General features: G+C 55.5%; 1 protein-coding gene and 1 pseudogene across 1 annotated transcript in view; one reads left to right on the top strand and one right to left on the bottom strand.

Moving 5' to 3' along the window:
- The window catches only part of GLI2 (GLI family zinc finger 2), a 245890-nt gene that overhangs the window by 52112 nt on the left and 180210 nt on the right, over positions 1 to 13568 (top strand). The gene's annotated exons all lie outside the window — the stretch shown is intronic.
- On the bottom strand, positions 2803 to 6105 carry LOC123839158 (large ribosomal subunit protein uL11-like; annotated as a pseudogene).

Below are 13568 nucleotides of genomic sequence, written 5' to 3'. Positions count from 1 at the left end.
TCAGGCCTGCGGGGACAGGGCTGGCAAGGAGACTGTGATTTTGCAGTGCTGCGTGTAGACTTGGGCTTTAAAGAGCGCTCTCATTTCCTCTCCGGAAGCCTTCAAAAGGCCTGGGGAACAAAAGGGGCTTGATTGAGTGTGCCTTGGAGAGCTTCATCGAAAGAAGGGAAAAGAACAAGCGGCCCACAACTACAAAGCCACTTAATTTTGCATATGGTGTCATGCCAAGAAATGCTGAAGTGCAGGAACAAGCAGAGAGACATGTTCCTTTTATCAGGAGGGTGTGGACTGGCAGCGAGAGCCAAGGACAGCCGTCAGCAAAACGGTGCTGGGTTTTGGCACCCCATCCCCACAGTTTCTCCCCTTACCCCCTTCCTCTGGCTCCCTCCAGCCCTCTCTGTTCTGTCCCCCTCTGCTTAAAGAAATGAACTTTTTGTACCCCAAGCACTTAAGGCCTGACCTTATTCCAGGGCAGTTTGCATTTTAATAGGCTGTGCTTGAAAATGAAAAAGCATCAAAGAAGTGACTCTCTAATGGTGTAATTTTCGGGAGTGAGTAAGGGTGGTGGTATTTATTTATTTATTTATTTGGCCAGTGAGTTCCGTCTGGCACCTTCTAAGCTACAAGCAACCAGCTGGACTGCATCTTTCAGTCAGGCTCTCTGGGGTCTGTTAAATTACCATGACCAGCTGTCTGCTGTGGGGGACAGTTTAGGAGACAGCTGACTTCAGAGCACTGGGGTCACTATGACAGCTCTCACTGCACGTTTATGGAACGCCGTGTGCCAGGTGATGTGTCAGGGGCTGGGAGTGAAAGCCAAAGAGCCAAACCACCCAGGCGTAGGATGGTGAAGCAGCGAGTTGAAAGGTCTCCCGGAGTGCGATGGCCAGGCTGACGGGGGCTCCTCGGGAGCGCTGTGACAGTCTGGGGCAGGAGGGCCAGGAAATACTTCCTGGGGGAGGTGACACTGGCCTTAGCCTTAAAGGTATAAGCCGGAGTTAATTGGGCAGAGGTGTTTTGGGGAAGGGAAGAGCATGGGCTCAGAAGCCCGACAGGCACTGGTGATCACAGCTTTCTGGGGTCATGTAAAGGGTGAGGTCCAGGTTGGTGGAATGAGGTCCCGGAGACAGGGAGGGCTGAGGCCTTGGGGGTCTTGTGTGCCCTGATGTGCAGTTTCCCTCAGGCAGCTGGAGCCACCATCGGTGAGTGCTCGCCTATTTGGACATCGACCTTCAGGACTCAGCCACAGGGCCTCTGGCACACCCTGCATCCGGCTCATTGCCCCAGACACACTCTTCTTTATCTGCTATAGTCCTCTCCCCTTTAGTAGACCATCCTGGACCTGACCTGTCCTCCCTTAGAAAATGTGTATTCACTCTTTCCTCCAGGAAGCCTTCCCTGACTTCCCTCACGCTAGCCAAGGCTCCCTGTAGCCCCTTGAGTTTATCCCTCCACCAGGAAGCTTGTTCTTGTTGTCACTGTCTCTTTCCCTTGATGACTGTCTCCCTGCTTGGGCTGGGAGCTCTGGAAGAGTAGTGCTGTTTAATTCACCTCTGTAGTCAAGGTCACAGCCCCATGCATGGCACACAGTAGGTCCTCAGGAGCAGGTGCTACCTGCATGAAGAACCTCACGCTTGTGCCCAGTCATGGAGCCCTTAGAACTTCCCTGGCCTCCCAGAGAGGGCGGGTGCTCAGGCTGCAGCCGCCACACACAGGGCTGGAATGGGTGTCCGTTTGCTGGGCCTGGGGGCCCAGACGCCTGGTATAGGTTGGGATGTGTGACTGCCAGGAGACAGGAAGGTGTGTGAGGGCTAAGGGGCTCCTGGGAATGTAGGAGGAAGAGGGAGGCCTGGGACAAGTTGCAGTTGGGCAGGGCTGAGGAGGGGGCAGCTTAGCAGGTGGGCCTGGGATGCCCTCCTTCCACCTCAGGCACGGAGCTGCCAGCCAAAAAGGCAGGCCACTCCTGTTGGCTTCACTCCTGGGGGTGGTGCTGGCCGTTGTTTCCTGGCAGAGCCTGGGGAAAGCCGGTGGCTGAGCCTGGAAAAGGCACAGACAGAAAAGCCGAGTGAGGGCATCGCCTGGGAGGTGTGGGGAGGGCCGTGGCTGGGCAAGTCAGAGCAGCATGCCGCACAGACCGAACCAGGAGATGCCAGGCCACCCACCGGCCTGGTTCTCCCCAGAGCCTCGAGAGGCAGGGCAGCTACCCTGGATCTGCAGCCAGCCCTCCCTGCCCCTGCCCTGCGCCCTACCCCAGACCCAGCACCACCTGTGGAAAGGGTGACCTCTAGCTTCAGAGATGGTTGGTGTTCAGCAATATGGTGGCTGGTTCTTGGATGCAGGTGGCTCGGGCCCGTTTGCTTGGATCCTGTCTATCTTCCCCACATGCCAGAGTTCCTGTTTCCGCCCAGTTGTAGCATGACATGCACTCCCGGGGGGGTCCTGCGATCCTCTAGAGGCTGTGATCCGGGTGATGACAGGAAGAATATGGGAAAGCCGCCTGCACCATGTCACTGACCCCAAAATGCCACCCCCTAGCCTACAATTCCACTACAGAGAAAATAGCCCCTTTGAATGCCTAATGGCTCAAAAAGCACATTTTAAGCAGAAAGCACTTAATTTTTTACTTATCTTGAAAATGGCATGTGCCTACAGTAGGTCCTCAGTAATTTATAGACTTGAGTGCAAAGTGCTATGCATAGCAAAGCCTTTGTGCTCAAGGAGTTTATACCTTTTTTTTTTCCCCATTCGTTGTCAAATGACCCTTTATTGAGCTATTTTCCTTTGTAGTTCTTCACTAGCTGGCTATTCCATGGCACCACTGTTGACGTCATCTGTGATGTCATGGGGGTGGCGGCCATCCACACTGCAGCCCACAGACCGGGCAGTCCCCGGGATCGCTTTAGAGGTTCCAGAGAGTTCTCGGGCTGAAGAGCGGTGCTGAGTCTGTCGGGCGTGGTTGACAGACTCGTCAAAAGGGGTATTTCCACTGTGCTTCTTGTTTTTCTGCTGCTTTCTGCCCCTTGGCGGCTCCTTGAGGGCTCTGATAATGCAGAGGCAGCAGGTAACCCTTCAGCCTGGGCCTGCCTCTTCCGGACGGTCAGTTTTTCACGGTCATCCTCAGACCCTTCCAATCACCGGGTGCCTTGACGACGTCATCACCAACCTTTTTGGGAGACAGCCCCAGGGGGCCGATCCTCGGGGCCAGGACAGGTGTGACACCGACTTTGTCACCGGTGCACCTCAGGTACATGACTTTGATCCCGTTGGGGTCGAACTTAGGTGGCGTGGCGGAGGCAGCTGGTGTCGATGAGTCCGGATTCAGGATGACCAAAGACTGTTGTACCTTCACCTCCTCCAGGCTGAAAGCCAAAAAGCTCAAGGAGTTTATACTTCGAGGGAAGCGGTGCATTCATAGGCCAGTAGCAATTTTGCCCCGAAGACCTTCCCAGCAGCGCGGGACGCCAATGCCTGTGGCAGACGTGACCGGTTTTTTCCAGCACCTGCCCCTGGCCTGAGCTGACCCTTTGTTTGCCCTCCATCTGACCCTCAGCCCCTCACCCCCAGAATGCTGATGGGTTCGGGGAGCAGCCCTGACCTTGTGGAGATCAAGGACAGAGGGGAGGCCAAGAGAGGAGAGGGCATTCTCTGCAGGGATTCGGTGCCAGGGAGCATTTATGTACTGAGTCAGGATCAGACGCGGAGGAGTCTGCCTCTGGGGCGAGCATAAAGGGAAGCAGAGGCGGAAACAGGTACTGAAAACACAGTGATACAGAGCTTGACCTCAGGGGGCTTGACCTCAGAGGGCGTGACTTCGGGCTGACCCCTAACCTGGGTGGTATGGGGCTCAGCTGGAGGGGCTTTGGGGAAATAGCACTGCAGGCCCGGAGATCCCAAGGTGGGGCCTTGGTGGGGATTTGTACCTTATCCCATAGGCACCTCCCGCCTTTCGGGTTCTTTTTTTCCTCCTCAGCTCCCCCTCCTTCAGGGATTTACTGCACTAGCTGGGCCTCTGTCCTTGCCTTCCCTCCCCGAGTCTTGGGTGAAGGGGGCCCTCGCTGCCCATGACGGGCCCGTTCCCGGTCCTGCCCTCTAGAGCCCTGGGCCCCGGCAGAGGCCTTCTCCCCTGCAGGCAGCCTGCCCAGGGCAGTCTGTTTTCCCTCCTTAGGGCAGAGGCGAAGCTTGTTTTTCTTCCCGGCTCAGGAATTGCGCCTGAGAAACACACAATGCAGCTGTTAAAATATCTGGGTCTGGCTGGGCGGCCGCACAGCGGGCCCCTTGTTCGCCTCAGACGGCAGCCTCCTCGCGGGAGCCGAGTTGGGAGCATGCTTCTGCTGGCGCTGTGCTGGCGGGGGGCGTGAGGCGGAGACCCCGGTCCTCTGGAGCTTCTGAGGCTTTGGGGGGTTCTCCACGGAAGACAGGGGTGGACAGCAGGCCTTTGCCATCAAGCGGGATGGCACATTTACAAGAACGAGGCACAGGCCCTCTGGCGGGGAGAGGGAGAGGAAGGGGCTGGGACGGGGCTGCCTTGTCCAATCTTGGACAGGCCTCCTGTTGGTGGCTTGGCCCCCCTGCACTGCCTGGGACAGGTCTTCCTGCCCCAGGTGGGCAGGCTCACCCGGGCTGCCGTGATTACGCAGCGCACGCTTGAGCCCAGGCACGCCTGGGCTTTTAATCCCTACCGTGATGGAGGTGCTGTTGTCAGCCCCATTTTACAGATGAGAAAACTGAGGCACAGGGAGACGTTCCTTCTTGTCTGTAGCTCTAGGTGGAGCTGGGATTCTAATGTGGCCACCTTTCTCCGGGGTCTGCACTCAGTGCGCTCCCTCTGAACCTGCTGGCTGCTGAGAGGACCAGGGAGTGATGTAAACGTTTCAGAAGTGGCACAGGGAGGTCATGGTTGGTCCAAATAGGACCCTGGGTGGGAGTTCATAGGGCAGGCTTCCTGGGTTTGAAAGCATGGCTTCTGTGGGTAGGGCAGAGAGGAAAGAATGTTCCGGGCAGGAAAGCATGGAGACGATGTAAGGGCAGGGGACATGGACGGGGCCTGGTGTTTTCAGGGAATATACCCTGGTGCAAGTGAATGGCCGTTTTGATGCCATCTGAAGTGTCGATCATGAAGTAGCTCTTACCCATATCCTCCCAGAAAGAAAAAAACAAAAACAAAAACGGGAGGCCTCTTGCCCAGCTCCAGTCCTGATACCCATCTCCCCTTATCTGAGGCTGGCTTCCACAGCAGAGGCCTTCATTCCCCATCGGGGCCGTCCCTGGTTGCTGTTCCGGCCCAGCAAGTCAGTGAATTAGGGTTAATGATCTGTTTCCCCGCACACCATCAAGCACAGGGGCTGGGCAAATTAGGGAGCTTTCGTACTTGGAAAAATCCATTCAAGGAGTGATGAAGAAGCAGGTGCACTCGCTAGGAGAGAGCTTTTTGCGTGGTGCCAGCCCCTGGCCACAGTGGGAGGGTGAGGGCTTTGCCCCCTGTTTTTCAGGCCTCTGGTCTGAAGCTCCTATGGGAGCCAGGCTGGCCAGGTCGCATGGCCAAAGTGTGTTCAAGACTCAGGAAGCAAGGAAGTGCCTTCTTCCCAAACCCGTCTCCCTCTGACTTGCCCTTCCCAGAGACCCTGTCGGGGCCCGCAACTCCCCCGGCCAATGCGGTCTGTCCCCTGCTACTTTCTCCCTGTAAGAGTGCACTCCTTTCTTTTCCTCTCTGCCCGCAGTGTGCCAGGGGTCATGCCCATGGCATTCCCTGCCCCTGGTGTGCCCTTCCTTCTCTCCTCTGCAGGCCAAGTTCAAGGCCTTTCACTCCCTGTCGTGAAGCCACAGGGCAGACGGGTGGTCATCAGGAAGGCCCCTCTGACGTCCCCAGTCAGGAGCCCTCACTCCCTGAGTTTCCATGGCCATGAAGTCTCTGCTCCTTATTTGACTTTTAGCATATACTGACTGAGACGTCCGTGAACTCTAAGCTGTGCTTTATGCTTTTTGACACCTCTTCGATATTCCTCCCGTATGACCGGCATCCACATATTCAGTAAATTTGGTGGTGGTCGAACATGTGTGGGCTTCAGAATCCAGCGGACCTGCACTGAAGCGGTAGAGGTGCTCCATGTTAGCGCTGCAACTTTGGGCAGGTTACTTACTCTCTCTGGGCCTCTGTCTCCTCGTAAAGCAAGGATCATGATATTGGTGTCACACGGTAATAACAGGAGGAGAGGAGATGGCCCGGTGTGGGCACCTGCAGGTGCTTGAGGCTTCTGATCTTTTCTTTCTCTGGTAATGAGGCTCCCAGTATGAGGGACCCTGCTGGGCAGAGCAGGGGTCCAAGGAGCGATGGAGACGTTTGAGGGACTCTTCTTTCTCCGGGTCACAGGGGAATGAGAGCCCCACGTTCTATATCACGGGGCGGAGAGTGTCAGAAGGATGCTTTATTTTTTTCCAGATGTGTCTCCCTTTGTTGTCCTCACGGCGCCCCGGGCAACAGGCCAGGCAGCGGGCCATGTGCCAAGCCCACGTAGAGACAGAGGTGTCTGTGCTGGGTAAGGAGCGGCTGCCCTATGCCAGCATCCCGCACACACTGATACGTGTGAGGTTCCTCTTCACCTTGGGAGGGACCATACAACCTCTCACTGTCCGTGGGGTCAGGGAGCTGGGACCCCATGGTCCAGCCTCTTATCCCATTTCTGAGCCGTCCGGGGTCCCCAGGGTCTTCTATAGGCTCTGATTGCCCTCCCCCAGGGGACTGTGGGAAGCCCTGGCCAGGATGGTGCCAGAGGGGCCGGCCCAGACAGGAGTGTGTGGGTCTCCTCCACATGTCAGGTCACTGGAAGAGGGAGGAGCCGGGGGGACAGGGCAGTGACATGGCTCTGGTGGTGGAAAGTCCATCATATCTCCTCCAGCTCTGCAGACCCTCTAGGTCTGGAGCCCCTTGTCTGGGTTTCACTGGAGACGGTTTGCTGCTGGGCCCTAGTGGGGCTCTTTCACATAGGCGTTGATCCCACACACAGAGACAAGGCAGGTGGACAGAGAAGCCGCTGAAGCTGTCCTGCAGAGAGGTGCATGTACTCATTAGCCCCAGCTGTCACCCTGGGCCCCCGCAGGCAGGTGACCTTTTCTTGGAGGCAGGTGCCTACCCGCCCAGGTTCTCCTGCCTGGCCAACCCTCAGTGGGGACCCGGTGTTTGTGGGGTTGCCGCCGTGACATGTGTTAACAACCACGCCGGGAAGGTTGACTGTCCTCTCAACCACCCGTGTTACAGGGGAGGAAACAGAGGCTCAAAGACGGGCAGTAACATGGCCAAAGACACACAGCTGATAGGGACTGCACTGGTCCAAGCAGAAGCACATCTCACACTGGGAGAATAAAATGGATACATATTATAAAATAGAATTCTTTTATCCCCTGGGACGAAGGGCAAGCAGAGTTCCCCAGATTGGTGTAGTCCTGGGGAACCCTCACCTCACCCACTTCCTCTTCCCACGCAGGGTGGAGGAGTAAGCGTCAGTTTTGCCCCAGGTGAGGCAGTGGGGCTGCGTGGAAGCATATATCTGCTCCCTCATGCCTCTGACCTGGAGAGTCAGACCCCCAGATTCCCGTTTATGTGGCTGGCCTCTGCATTGTGGTGTTGGACTGGTAGCCCCTCAGTTGGGAGCACCCAGGAGAATATCCACTTTCCAGATGGCAGTGCTAAAGTTCTGGGAGATGAAATGATGGGTGCCCGGCCACTCGGCGGATAAGGATGCGTCCTCAGCACCCTGGGGCCACAACCGGGGAGGGGAGGAGTCTGCTGCTCTCTTCTTCATGATAACTAGCTTATAATGATCATTACCTTTAATCTGTGCTGCACTGACTGTGTGTTTTTCACTTTAGGAAATTTCACCTATTTTATCTCATTCGATCTGAAAAAGAAGTCTGATCAAGGCAGGGCGGTGTTTATTATCTCTGCTATATTTGTGTGTATGTGTCGGTCTGTGTGTATCTTTGCACGTACACGATCGTGTGTGAGTGTGTGCACGTGGCGTGTGCCTCTGCATGTAACTCGGTGTTCCTGTGTATGTGAGTACACGTATGTGTGATACGTGATCGTGCATGCACGTGTGACCGGGTATACGTGCTTGGGCGTGGCAGGGGGTGTTGCGTGTGGGTGCATGTGTGTGCACGCACGTGTTTGTGACGGTGTATGTGGTCGCGTGTGTTGTGTGTGCTCCGTGTGTGCCCATGCGTGTCTACACATGTGGGGCCGGGGCACGCATGTCGCTCAGCTGAGATCAGAGGAGGTGAGAACACCACGGCCCCGAGGTGGCTGCGAGGACCGGGAGACGAGGTTTCATCTCTCTCCTGGAGAACGATTTCGCCTGGGGAAGACGCTCTAATTCCTGTGACTCACTCGTTAGAGGAGTTTAAAGCAGCCAGGTGGTGGGAGGGTGTCTGGGATTGCAGGTTTTGGAGGGATTCACTCATTCTGCTCTGATTATTAATGCATTCTTCAAGCCAGTCCTTTCACTCAGAGTTCTTAACCTTTTCTGTGCCGTGGACTCCTCCTCGGAATGATGCTGTAGACGCACAGGATAAAAACACATAGGATTACGAGAGAAGCCGGGTGTATTGAACGCAACGATCAAATGCATTGGTGCTGTGGGAGTGTGTGTGTTTCTGTGTTGGCTCAGGTTGAAAGGTCACTGGGGTCTAACGGTGACCTTAAGCGGGATGCCATGGGGAGCACAGGTGAGGCTCTGTGCCGTGGTGTGAGCGCATCTGTGTCTTATGCCTTGGCAGGCTCAGAGGCACGGTGGCTTGTCCACGTTCAGGCCCGAGGGACACCAATTTCCAGTTCCGAGTTAGCCAAGAGAAAACGTGTTTTTTGTTTTTTGTTTTTTCCTTTGGGTTATGCAGCCTTGCATTTGCTGGAACTTGTGAATTACTTAGAATAATTTGTAAGTGATCAGGAAGTGACCTTGTAAAGTGGCATCCCGTGAAGGTTTTCCTAAACCTGCCTGTGTATTACAAATTCCCGTGGGACATTTTTAAAAATGGCGATATTTTGTCCCTGACTCTCTGCCCGGACCTCTGGAATCCAAATCTCCAGGAGAAGGTCCAAGAATGTCTGCGGGGGCTCTTGGTGCCGCCAGCAGCCTCTGGAGGGCCGGTGACTCTGGGGTCTCCTAATGAAGACAGGCTCCTCCTGGCTCCTGGTCCGGTGCTCCCCCTTCCCTGAGCAGAACCTGGGGAGTGCAGTCGCATCTCCTCTCGGGAGTTGTCTGGACATGCTCAAGCAGTGTGAGTTCTCTAGGTGAAGTGGGGGTGTTGCCTCTCCTCCCCCCGTGAGTGCTGTGTTCCCAGCCCCTCCTGTTCTGGAGCCTTTCGAGGAGCCTGTGGGGAACATTTCGGCACAGACCCTCACGACCCCCAACTGAGGTCTGGGACCCCGGAGCCCGGCACCCCGCCCTTACTGTCCCCAGCTGGCCTCTGGGGGCTCAGGTGAGGCTGCTGACAAGGCTGAGGCGGCTGCCTCAGAGGAGCTTCGGGAGTGAAAGTGGCTGCCTGGGCCCCTGGGCGCCTGGTGTTTATCCAGAAATTGTGCTAATCCCACTAATTCCTGTGCTTTACGCAGCCTCTCCGCTCTGTCTCCCGCCTTCCTCCTCTGGCAGGGGAGGGAAGTGGTGGGCAGCAGCTGATCTGCAGGAGACCGGTCCTGTGGCACGGTGGGTACTGCACGGACTGCCCCCCCAGCCCCCCCACCCCCCAGCTGGGCCAGCTCCCCACGGGCATCCGTGGGACCCCAGTGCTTCCGGGTGTACACCCGTTCCTCAGGTCACAGAAGCAGTCTGCGTAGTGGGACTCTGATGACTACCCTTCCTCCCCGCACTCCATTCACCCGGGTCCTGTGGTGGCACACCTTGAGGCTTCGGGCGGCATGACTGCCCCAGGACCTGGCTCTGGACCTGGCCCTTTTCCCTCCGTAGAAAGTGGCCTGAGGGCAGCTCACTTCCTCCCTTGTAAGGATCAGGTTGATGACACCCACTCTGACAACATCACAGGGCGGGGTGCTGGTTGAAGGAGCCACGGCTACTGTTCTCCAAGAAAACCCCCAGCCTTTTCCTGCTCTTCTTTCCAGTCTCTTCATGTCCCTTCGTAGAAATTGTCACAGTCTCTTGAACCTCTTTCTTTCCTTGGCATCCCTGATACAGAAGTCTGATGGTTCTGACTTGTTGGCCTCAGAGTTTCCCCATCTGCATTTGGAAAGGGTTGGATCCATGCCTCAGGAGTCTGCCAGCCCCTCACTGGGGCTGGGGCTGGGGTTTGGTCACATGTGCTGACCCTGTGGGTGTCTTGAGTCCTGCGCCGGTTTCTGGTCCACTGAGCCCCGTGCCCTCCAGATGGGGGCCTGGCTCCCTGGGCACACCTTACCCCTCGGCAAGGGTTCTGGACATCTGCTCAGCTGGGTCCTCCAGACTGCCCTGGAGGAGATCACAGTCAAGCAGGAGGCCAGGTGGGGGTGTCGCAGGTTATGACCATTCTGTGTAAGAGGTGCCATGGTGGGGGAGTATCCAAACCCAGGGCAAGGGCACCCAATTCACTTAGGGGATGTGCAGAGCCTAGCCATCTCCAGCCTAGTGCAGTGTGAGGCGTGAAGCTGATTGTCAATAAAGAATTACTGAGGGGAGCTTGGGTGGCTCAGTCGGTGGGGCAGCCGACTCCTGGTTTTGGCTCAGGTCGTCATCGTGGGGTCCTGGGATTGAGCCCTGAGTGACGTTGGCCTCGGTGCTCAGCGGGAAGTATGCTCAAGGATTCTCCCTCTCCCTCTCCCTCTCCCCCTGCTCGGCCTATTTCTCTCTCTCTCTCAAATGGATAAATGGATCTTTAGTGGATGAATGTACAACTGCCCCACCCCAGACGGCTCCAGCAGACAGGGGCCCCGGCCCCATCATGGTGTTTTCAGGCAGCTCGAACAGAGCCTTGGCTTTTGCCTGCCCTTGACGGGTGGTCTCCATCCACCAACCTCGCTACCTTGGAGACAACACTAGAGCCGGAACCATGCCCAGTCCTGCTTCTGGGATTCCCTGGGCTCCTGGCACAGTGCTCCCCATACCTGCAGGGCTCACCAGTTAGTAACCTTACGCCTGCCAAGGGATTCCAGGGTAAATCCCTTAGCACTGTGGGATCCTAACGCGAGGGACAGCTCACTGTGGTGCTTGAGAGTCCAGCTTTGGGGCAGATAGCCTGGGCTCAAGGCCTGGCACAGACACTGCCTAGTGTGCATCTTTGGGCAAGTTACTCAACTTCTTGGAGTGTCTCTTTCTTTTTCTTTCTTTCTTTCTTTCTTTCTTTCTTTCTTTCTTTCTTTCTTTCTTTCTTTCTTCCTTCCTTCCTTCCTTCCTTCCTTCCTTCCTTTTTCTTTCTTTCTTTCTTTCTTTCTTTCTTTCTTTCTTTCTTTCTTTCTTTCTTTCTTTCTTTCTTTTTCTTTCTTTCTTCCTTCCTTCCTTCCTTCCTTCCTTTTTCTTTCTTTCTTTCTTTCTTTCTTTCTTTCTTTCTTTCTTTCTTTCTTTCTTTCTTTCTTTCTTTCTTTCTTCCTTTCTTTCTTTTTTTAAAAAAGATGTTATTTATTTGAGGGAGAGAGGGCACAAGTGCGGGGCGAGGGGCAGAGGGAGAAGCAGACTCCCCACTGAGTGGGGTTCCATCCCAGGACCCCGAGATCATGACCTGAGCCGAAGGCAGCCGCTTAACTGACTGAGCCACCCAGGCGCCCCTAAGTGTTGGTTTCTTTCTATGTAAAATGTTGTGAGGATTAAATGAGATCACTCCCGTAAGGTGTTTGGCACCCGGTAAATGCTTATTGAAGTTTTGTTGTTCCAGGTGTTATTTTTATTTTTGTCCTTACTTCCAGATTCGAGGTGTATTTCAACGTCGGGCCTGAATTCCTTTACCTGAGTTTCTTGGGAGGAAAACGCAGGCTGTTCACGAAATCACTTGAATTTCAAAGAGCCATGGTTTCCCTGCCGCAAAGGTCCCTTTCCTTTGCCAGACATTCCTGAACAGTTGGTCTGTGCCAGCTTGACCTGGAGATGACGATGAATTCAATATGGGGGTGTGGGCTGGAGGCAGAGATCCCTAAGTGGGGAGGAGTTGGGGGGCTTCCCCAAGGGGCTGATGTCCCAGTGGAATCTTGAAGGTAACAGTAGGGGTCCACAGAGAGGGTGAAGGGTTGCCGGCGCACGGCCAGCTTGAGCGGAGGCCTGGGGGCCTACAAGGGCTGGTCAGAACTGGCTGGGTGTGAAGGAGACAAGGGGAGAGGAGGCTGCAGGAAGACTTCGCTTCAAGGCCCAAGCGACTCAGCAAGGCCTTGGCCAGGGGAGGGATGTGGTGAGATTCGGGTTTGGGGAAGGCGCCTGGCTGTCCGAGGAGAGGACAACCTGGAGGAGGGCCAGAGGTGGTGTTGGAAGGACCAGCGCCCCCCGACCTGGAAGGGAAGGGGGGTGCCGGCTTAGGACAGAGCAGCCTGCCCGAGAGGCCCCACTGGTGAGATGTTTTGGGAAAGTGATGGCAATCCCAGCCCATCAGATGTTGGAGTTTCGAAAATGGGGAGGAAGGAGGTGACCCCAAAGGTGCAGCTCAGGTGGCTGGGAGGGTGGTTCCCCCCGAGGCTCAGGGGGCCGGGAAAGCGGGGCAGGCATGAGCCCGGGTGCATTGCTGGTGAGCCGTCCACCTAGGCAGAACCTTAAAGAACAGATTACATACACAAGTAGGCTGGAGGCCAAAGGAAAGCCCATAATTCATCAAAATCTGCAGGGAGATTTCTCTGTCCCCCAACTGCCTTGGGTTTCCTTGATAGGGAGTTTTGAAAGATTGTGGAAGCGGGACAGGCTGGTGTGTGCAGATGGAACCAGGGGGTCCAGGACTTGGGCTGTTTGCTTGGCAGGCCAATGGGACCGTGAACCGTCCATGATACCTCACATCATCGTCCTTGGCCCTTCCCATTTTCTACTTAGAAAGACATGAGAGTTTTGTGTGGATTTAACAAGATGAAATTCTGGACCTGCAGATGTGAATTTAACCTTGAGGCCCCTGGGGATGGAGCTGACCGCCGCCTTTGGTTTCTGCCCTGCTGTGACCTGTGGGCTCCCTACCAGAACATTCCCTTCTCGTGGGCCTGCAAACTGGCCCACCTCCTTTCTGACACAGCAACCACGGAGGACCTCTGGACTCTCCAGTTGTCCTGTCATTTTTTGCTTCTTCTATGGAACTTGTAAATTAGTCGGATTCCCCGACTAAATTGTTTGTGCCTCTGTTTCTCCTACTTCCACTCGTCCCCTGACCCCCCACCCGGGCCCTGATCACCACATGTGACTGAAGCTGGTCAGCTCTCAGGCCTCACCATCTCCAGCTCTCAGTAGCTTGGGAAGGAGCTGATTGTTCCCCCTCTTCAAGGCATTTCACTCCTGCCTTGGCTTCTGGCACCCCAACACTCTCCTGGTGGTTTTTTCCTTCTCTTTCCTCCACTGGCCATCCCTGCTTACTCTCCTTGGCTGGTTTCTTCTCTCTTTCCTGGAAATGTTGGCACGCCCCTGTCTCAGATT

Source organism: Mirounga angustirostris, unplaced genomic scaffold (assembly GCF_029215605.1).
Source record: "Mirounga angustirostris isolate CCGP_5_RB_7025 unplaced genomic scaffold, mMirAng1.0.hap1 SCAF_3, whole genome shotgun sequence".
NCBI classification, from domain to species: Eukaryota; Metazoa; Chordata; class Mammalia; order Carnivora; family Phocidae; genus Mirounga; species Mirounga angustirostris.
The sequence above is the reverse complement of the archived record's forward strand: the minus strand, read 5'-3'. Positions and strand labels throughout refer to the sequence as shown.